At 38.7% G+C, this 8,944-nt stretch overlaps 1 protein-coding gene across 1 annotated transcript in view; it reads left to right on the forward strand.

Annotated features, from left to right (window-relative positions):
- Positions 1 to 5,144: 5,144 nt before the first annotated feature.
- Positions 5,145 to 8,944, forward strand: part of ndrg4 (NDRG family member 4) — a gene marked incomplete in the record, with an annotated part of 75,708 nt that continues 71,908 nt past the window's right edge. Inside the window, 1 exon segment of the mRNA XM_037683373.1 lies at positions 5,145 to 5,288.

The raw sequence follows: 8,944 nt of genomic DNA on the forward strand, positions 1-8,944 counted from the left end.
CATCCATCCATCCATCCATCCATCCATCCATCCATCCATCCATCCATTATTTTTACCTGCTTCTTCCTTTTCAGGTCATGGGAGGTCACTGGTGCCCATGTCCAGCAGTCACTGTGTGAGAGGCGGGGGACACCCTGGATAGAGCTCCAGTTCCTCACAGGGACACTTAGAGACAAATGAAACACTGGAAACCAGAGTACCCAGAGACAACCCATGCATGCACAGAGAGATGTTGGATGCTGTCTATCATGGTGCGCTAAGATTCATAACTGGCTGTAACTACCGTACCCACCATTGCACCCTGTATTCACTGGTTAACTGGACATCATTAACTTCACTCAGATTATCTCACTGGTACATTTTCATCTTTAAATCACTTCTTGGTCTGTTGCCTTCATACATCTCCTCCTACATGTTACTGCGTGAGTGCAGCTACAGCGTGCGCTCTCAGGACATTATTACCTGCAGTATCTCCTCAGTGCGGACTGAACTAGGCAAAAGGGCCTTCTCCTACTCTGCTCCTGTTTCCTGGAATATCTTGCAAAAAGATCTGAAGCTGTCGACCTTGACCTCTCTAAGTAGCTTCAAACATCATAAGTTCCTGGGAAAAACCAATGCAGACGTTCCTGTTTTTAGTTTTATTCATCGCCTTACAACCTAGCTATTTTTGTTTTATTTATTTTTTAATACCATTTTCTTTCACTTGTTCTTCTCTATTTGTATGCTTTCTTTTACGGTTGTCTACTGTTGTCTTTGTTGACTACTGTTGTCATCGCTCTTTGTCAAAATCAGGTCTCTCTTGTAAATGAGTCCCCGAGGTTCAATGGGATTAACCTGTCTAAATAAAGGTTGAATGAAAACTCCACCCAGAGAGGTCTCGGCCAGGATTCAATCTGGCGACCTCCTTGCTGAAAGGCAAGAGCTCTAATGTTTCGGACGTAGACAATGTGACAAAAAGGTCAAATATTAGTCGTGCCAAAGATTTAAATCTTATAACTTTTTAACATTGGTCTGTGTGTGTGGAATAGGTAGGTTGTCATCCTTCTAGTAGTGATTTCAGTGAGCTTTCGTTGAAAAATGGTTGTTGTTTTCTTTTTTTGGTGAAAGGTTTTTAACTGAGGAAGGGCTTGACATTGTGTTGTCAGCCATCTACGTCATCAAACTGCATGCTGGGTATTCAGTAGTGCTGAAACCCCTACAAGCACAGGGTCATCGGATGCAGCGGCAGGGGTTTTGTGCATCAGTGCACAAACCGATACTTCACGGTTTGTGACAGGAACGTCAGAGTTATTGTGTGGCGTTCACAGAATAAACACAGCTTCAAGATCCCTATTGCATATTGACTCGAGCTTGGTGGATTACTGAAATAGAAGCCATTACCACAAGCATCGTGCGCTGGTGTAAATGCTTTGGCTTCTCCCCATGTCTTCGTTAAGGCACAACACGGTGGTATTTGGAGAAACTGAAGTGTTTTTAAAATGATGTAATTTTGAAGCAGTATTTGCAGCAGTTGTAAAACTTCAGCAAAATGTGATTTATATATATTTTTGTTAATAAATGCAGTAGAAACTTGAAAAGAAGTGTAAAAAATCAGTTTCCCATCACCTCAAGAAGAATAAAAATAGATGTGAACACTGTGGCAGCAACTGAAAATAAGAGTGTCATCATAACTAAAATGTGCTGCAGTGCATTTTGTATCAAAATAATGAAAACTACCTGGTTGTGTTCCAGTTTTATTATTTGGCACCAAACGACAATGCCAGCAACAGAAAAGATGTATTGATTAAAGTCATCCATGACTTATTGAATTAGGTGTCAGAATCACACACATTAAGTTAATAATACGCTAATTTAAACACCGTTTTAGAAATTTTAAACTGTATTTTTTTGTTCATGAAAATATCTGAGCATTAGTATATTAGGTTTGCTGTAAATACAGCTCAGGATGAATGAATAAAACAGTAAAATAATATAACTTAATAAATTAGGAGTTTAACAACGGATTTATTGATTTAATTATTTATGGAAGGAAATTACTCGTCACACCCTAAGCAACTAGAGACAATAAATAAACAATAAAATAAAGTGAAAGCAATTCTTTTTTTGAGGGTAAAGGACAGGAAGATTACACAAATGAGGAGCTGCTCATTAGAAACACCAAGCATCTCCTGCAGGTCTCATCTGATTATCAATGAGTTATTTTTAGCAGCTGGTGTTTGTGCAATTAGCAAAAGATTAAGGCCATTGTTTAATGAAGAAAATACTGACACCATAACAGACGGTGTGACATACGAGTCAGAAGCTGTTAGTCATTGCATGTGGATACAGTGAAGCTACAAACAGCACTTAAATGATTTGACGTAAGGAAGACAAAAGCATAAGACGTTAAAATAAAATCATCAATATTTAAATATAAATATATTGTTGTTTAAAGGGCTATACAATTACAAATAACTGGCAGTAAAATTACATTTTTAATTGAAAATGACACATGCTTTAATCAGGATGTGTGTCCAGGTCTATCCAGATTCCAGAATCAGAATCATCATGTCTTTTGTTTTTAGGGTCTTTAGTGCGAAATTATTTTTTTTATTGAGCACTGCTCTAACAGTCTCTACCTCATTCCTGCTCACATACTCAATGTCCTCAGAGGTAGAGATGTCTGTAAATGTAATGGTGGCACTGGGCACCAGTGTGATGATGAGCAGTCGTTAGTTCACAGAGAGCAGGGGACAGGGTTTCTATCACGCAGCCCCGTGGGGGGAGTTGGTGCTGAGAAGTGGTGGAGGAGATGAAAGGGCAGATTTTATCTCTTTGTGGGCGCTCGAAGAGGAATTCTTTAATTCAGGTAGAGAAGGATAAACCCAGGTCCAGCAGTTTATTGTCTGAGATGTCTAGTGTGATAGTGAACGTTGAAGCTCGACTCGCTCATGAGGTTTTCTTCCTCCTTTTCTAAATCAATGGTTCTCAAACTTATTGGAAGAAAAAACATTTCCAGGCCCTGCTTTGACTCATTAAGATTAAAATGAAGTGAAAATTATCTTTATTTGTAACTGAGGGTGGAGTGTTGTTTTAATAATAATAATAATAATAAACCCTCTAGATTTACAAAATTATTTCAAATTTACACTTAGTCATTTTGTCAAAAAAGTATGACTTTATTTTTGTGACATTTAGTCTCTAGATTGCTATTTGGAACTTAAAAAAAAAAATATTCAGAAGAATAACTGTTCATTCGCTGTACACCTCGTGTCAAATTCAAGGCCCGAGGGCCAAATCTGGCCCTTGTTAACACCTTACCTGGCCCTCAAGGTACGACGGAGCTTTAGGGCCACGCTAAGAAAAATAAAAATTAAAGACATAAAATTACGAAAATAAAGTTGTAGTATTATGAGAATAAAGTCAAATAAAGTTTTAATATTACCAGAATAAAGTTGTATGAGACTTTTTTTTTAGCTCTCGTGTTTTTTTCTTCTTCCACGAGTCGGATCCACGACGCGACCTGTCAATCAATCCAGTAGGCATGTCAGCAAACGACCAATCCGAATCTAAATGAGTCATAATGTTATCCAAACTCCAACACATAAAACAGGGTTTACTGCATTTTAACAGTGGTACAATGAAGAATTGAGCATCTTGTTAAGTTATACTTTGGTGTTGGTTTTACAAATAAGGAGATATTTAATCTGTTAGCACATCAGCATCAGATTATCAGGGTTTTGAACCTGCTTACAGTAAGGTGGTATGCTCTGATGGGCTGCAGCGCAGGTAAGGAGCATTGGTCATTTGCTGACACGCCTACTGGATTGATTGACAGGTCGTGTCATGGATCCCACTCGTGGAAAAAATAAATAAATAAACGAAAGCTGTAAAAAAAAAGTCTCCTATTACTTTATTCTCATAATACTAAGACTTTATTCTACATTATTCTTGTAACACTACAACTTTATTTTTGTAATTTTATGCCTTTAAAAAAAATTTTTCTATGTAAATTTTTTTTCTTAGCGTGGCCCTAAAGCTCCATCGTGCCACCATATCAAGATGATATTTTAAACGTAAAACATGTTTTATTCTCTCTCGTTTTACTTACAAACCCAGATCAATTTATTTAGTGCAGAGTATCGTGGCAGTCGGTCAGCTTTAATCTTTGATTTTGATGTTGAAGGAGCAACAAAGAAAAAATGTTCTTGATCTCACTTGAGGGAACACATTCATTGAAAATAGCTCTTTGAACCAAGTTTTTAATTAAGGCTCCCTTTTGTAATCGAGTTTGACACCACTGTCCAATTTGTCCATTGCAAGAACAAGTAAGAGTAAAAATATCTAAAAATTAATTCCACTTGCCGTGTTTAGGCCCCAACATTAAAATAAAAACAGAAGTGGTGATGTTACGACTCCCCAGAGGTCAGGCCCCACAGTTTTGGAACAGATGCTCTAAACTAAGATCGCGCTGACTGCTATCCATTGCAGGTAAGATACTGACTGTGTTGTGCTCCCTTATCCAGAGAAGTACACCGGCCCATGTCTGAAAGACAGGTTTTAAATAAAGAAGGACACATTTGTGTAATTTAGACCCAAAATATGTCTTCTTATGAACAAACCTAACAGCATTCAGAGGCAGCTCTAAAGATCCAGAGACACGTGGATGATGCTATCAGTGTTTCTAGCACTTCATGCCGCAGTTGCCCAAACATGGTTAAATCTTTTGACAGTAGCTTTACCCAGACAAAATGTCCTTCCGTTTGCCTACAGGCTGTTGAGCTTGTCTGCTTGTGTTGAGTGTGTTTATCTCCGTGTGTGGGTGTGAAGATGAGCTGAGCTGATATGGAGTCCTGTTTGTGCCACGATTCAGAAAAAATATATTTTTCTTTCAGATTTGTATGAACATCCTCCCATTTTTCCAGCATCTTGGGTGAAGCTGGAGTCAGCGAGCTCTGCGGTGCTTCCAGGAGGGCAAGCACGTACTTAAGATGGATACTGATGTTTTCTTTCATTTTTTTGAATCTCATTTCCTGTGGTCGTTTTCTAAAAATCCACCTCTCCCCTGTATTCTTGGCGCTGTGATTTTCTGTGTGCTGCATCACTGGTGAAGCCACGTGCTCTGTGTTTATCATCAGGAGGGGGAGGGAGAGAGTGACGGAGAGATTTTTCCCTCTCCCTTTGTCCAGTGCAACGACAGACACACACACCCTCTCATCCAGTTTGTAGCAGGCGTAGAGAGACAAGGACAAAAACACCCCCTCCACACGACACCGTGTAGACCACAGAAACGCCAAGCTACACCACAGGTACGGTTATAATTGATTTTGTTTATCATATTTGTGTAATATGCATGCAATGGTGTGAATCAATCATCCTGAAGGCTGAACCGTGCTTGCTATTCAGCATCCATAATGATAATATTTCATCTTTAACCTTGATATAGCCAAGGCAGAGAGACATAACGCCCACCGTGAGCTGTATATGTGCTGTGCTGAGGAGCTACAGGACGAGGAGGAGGTGGAGGATGTTAAAATGCAGACAGCATTTTTGGCACAGAGTCTGTGAATACTGTTGCTGAGGCTTTCTTTGTATTGTACACTTTTGTTTACACACACCCCCGCTGGCAGCAGTTGCATCTGTGTGAACAGAATGTCGACAGGTTGAAAATGTTGACCCTGCAGGGGAGAATAATGCACCATTTAAAGGTTTGTTTTTTTGACCTTAAAGCCCATATATATCACATCCTGAAGCTGCTTACGTCAATGAGGCGGGAGCGGTGGCTGCTGGAGGAAAAAAAAAGATTTGGTTGAAGCAGGCTGAGGTGTCTGAGTGATGACTCTATGGTAGGTGGGAGTCATAAAAGTTGATTGAATTTGGTGCAGGCTTGTGTTGGTGGTGCCACATTTCTGCCTGCATTAGGCTGAACACTCCCAGAAACACCTGACAGATTTTGAGACAACAATGCAGAAGGGCTTAAAGGGCTCTTCAATTAAAATTCAGTAAAGTGCACCTAAAAAACAAGAGGTAGAAATAGGTCCAGAATATATATTTAAACTCTCTTTTAGTGATAGCCATAGTTTAATCATTCATAAATTTGTTTATTTCAGGTCTGAAGAGCAGACAGAAATCATAAGCCAGACTTGAAAATTACTGTGAATGCTAGAAAAGCACCAACGCCTAAAGCAAATGACAGGAAGGGGAAAAAAAAGAAATAAATAACTATTTATTCCAAATGGGTGGTTATACGTCACTTCAAGACCAGAGGCTTTTGTTGCTTGAGGGTTCTGGGCTTTATCTTGGTTGAACCTTGGACTGTGCTCTTCTGGATAGAAAGCTTCATTTGGGTCTGGATCTGGAGCTGGACTGCAGTCCATCATTTTGGAACAATTACATTCATTGCAACATCATGAAGACTGGACAAAAAATATATAAATTAAGAAACATGATCGCATTTTAAAATAAATCTATGGTTAAACTGGTTAAACTGAAAATTTATCTGCTAACGTAACCAGATGCCAATTGTCAAGGGTGTTTGTTTAGCTATGGAAACAGCCAAAGCTAAAGAAAATAGGTGAAATGTAAGACAGACAGCTCTAGCAGAGGTTTTGCAACTCTGTATATGTGATGCTCAACAGCCCTACTTGATCCGTAACATTTATCCTTAACAGTACCGTATTTTTCAGACTATAAGGCGCACCAGCTTATAAGGCGCATCAAGCGAAACAAAACAGTCAGATTATTCAACTCATTCACAAAAACCACATAAAATTGGTTTGAGGTCAGTAAGCACAACCAGGATTAATACATAAATTGCACCGGATTATAAGGCTCACTGTCGATTTTTGAGAAAATTAAAGGATTTTAAGTGCGCCTTATAGTCTGAAAAATATGGTATTTTCAGTCGTTCTTTCTCTTTTATTTGGTGTTCAGCCGCTGATTTGCTGAAACATTTCCACCCAAATATCTTCTCAGAGATCCTACACTTGTCTGATTCAGACATATTTATTTACCGACACAGACCATGGCCAACCTGACGTTGGTCAGTCAGGTGACTCAAGCGTCAGCAAAATAAATAGCTTTGTTTCAAATTGTGTTCAGTGTGTTTGGAAAACAGCTGGAGTCAACCCTTCAAATTGCATCATTTTATACGGTTCAGGAACACTTTTTAAAATATATGTTAAGTATATATTTTGCTACGAGTGCCTTTAGCCTAGAAAATATTTTATTGTTGTTGTAAATGTTGTTGTTTAATTGACAGTATTTCTTCATACATGAAACATCCAGTGCAGTCAAACCCGTTTCCCTCTTGGAAGCTTCTTCATTATCAACTTTGGGTCTAGTAATAGTTTAATTTTGTAATTTAATCAAATTTCTGCAATGAACAATACACTTCTGCTTTTGTTTCCACACAGCACGCCACAGTTCTAACTTGTATCAGCCCTTTGGCTAATCCGTAATTGGAATGAAAATTTTGCCTTTAGCGATAAACCACCAGAAGACTCTGTTAGTATCAAGTCGATTATCATTTTGACAGAGTCTTAGGCCTTAGTTTGAACTCACACAGTTCTTTTTGCTGTACAAAAATTGACGAGCTGCTCCACATTTGACACATAATTTTATCACTCACTACGTTTGACTGTCTAAAATCACGCCATGTTTTATATGCTGTGCACAAATGATGCTGCCTGCTAATATTTGATGATGTTTCTAAATTCCAATAGACTAAAAAGAAATCAGGACTGGAATGAACAAGTCACATGGAAGGGAAGATAATGGTGCCAATATTTGTTTATGATCTGTAAATCACCACTAAATGATAAAATGGTCATGTGATGTGTACTTTATTATATTTATAATTAGAGACACTGCATATTTAAACAGATATTGTTTTATATTAAAAATTATTGATGAATTATGCCTTTGACAGGGCACTAAATACTGCCACAAAGCAATACTAATTATCTCATTGTCAGTAGGAGTTGTGTCCTTTTAAATACACTTCTACTTATTGCAATACACTTAATAATTGTATATGTTTTTATTCATTAAATGCTGATAAACTTGATATGAAACACAAACATCTGTTACATTTCAATGAAGAATACTAAAGTCAACAGGTTTTGAAAAACACTGGTGGGGAAAATCTGAATAATTCAATTCAATTCAGTGTATTTCTATAGCGCCAAGTCACAACAGAAGTCGTCTCAGGGATAAAAAACATTCACATACATTAAAAAAAAAGCCAACTAGTAAAAGTTCTCTATCTAAGGAAGCCAGTAGATTGCGCTGAATCTTCATTTCGTCTCAGTCTCCCATCCTGAACAAGCACAAAGGCAACAGTGGAAAGGAAAAACTCTCTTTTAACAGGAAGAAACCTCCAGCAGAACCAGGCTCAGGACGAGTGTCCATCTGCTTTGACCCGCTGGGTTTGAGAGGACAGGAAGGACAGGAAGGAGAAACAGACAAACACAGAATGACAGGTCCAGGTGTACAGTAGTCCCTCTCTACTCCATGGTTTGTTTGTCGCGGACTCGCTCTATTGTGGTTTTTCAAAATAAGATTGGACATGACACACAATTGTCTGATTGATGGATGAGCCGCACGAGCGGCATGGAATTTTTATTTAAAATTAATTGTTTAAAATTATTTAGCACCTGCTGCACCTGTGTGCAGCCCTCACTGCAGGAGAAACTTCATCTTGCAGCTCCTCCTTCCTTCTCCTCAGTCAATCTCTGCTCTGCAGAGAGGAAGTGGGCGTGGCCGAGAGCAGGGGCAGAGAGGAGGCAGAGAGCAGAAATCATGACATTCATGCATGGCATTTTAGAGCGTTTAGAGTTTAGAAACATTGTTTAGAATATTGCAAGAGTGTGGGAAGGGGTTAAAACGCCCTTATACACACACACACACACACACACACACACACACAAACACACACACACACACATATATATATATATATATA

The sequence above is a fragment of the Nematolebias whitei genome, chromosome 10, assembly GCF_014905685.2.
Source record: "Nematolebias whitei isolate Nwh7 chromosome 10, NemWhi1, whole genome shotgun sequence".
Taxonomy (NCBI): domain Eukaryota; kingdom Metazoa; phylum Chordata; class Actinopteri; order Cyprinodontiformes; family Rivulidae; genus Nematolebias; species Nematolebias whitei.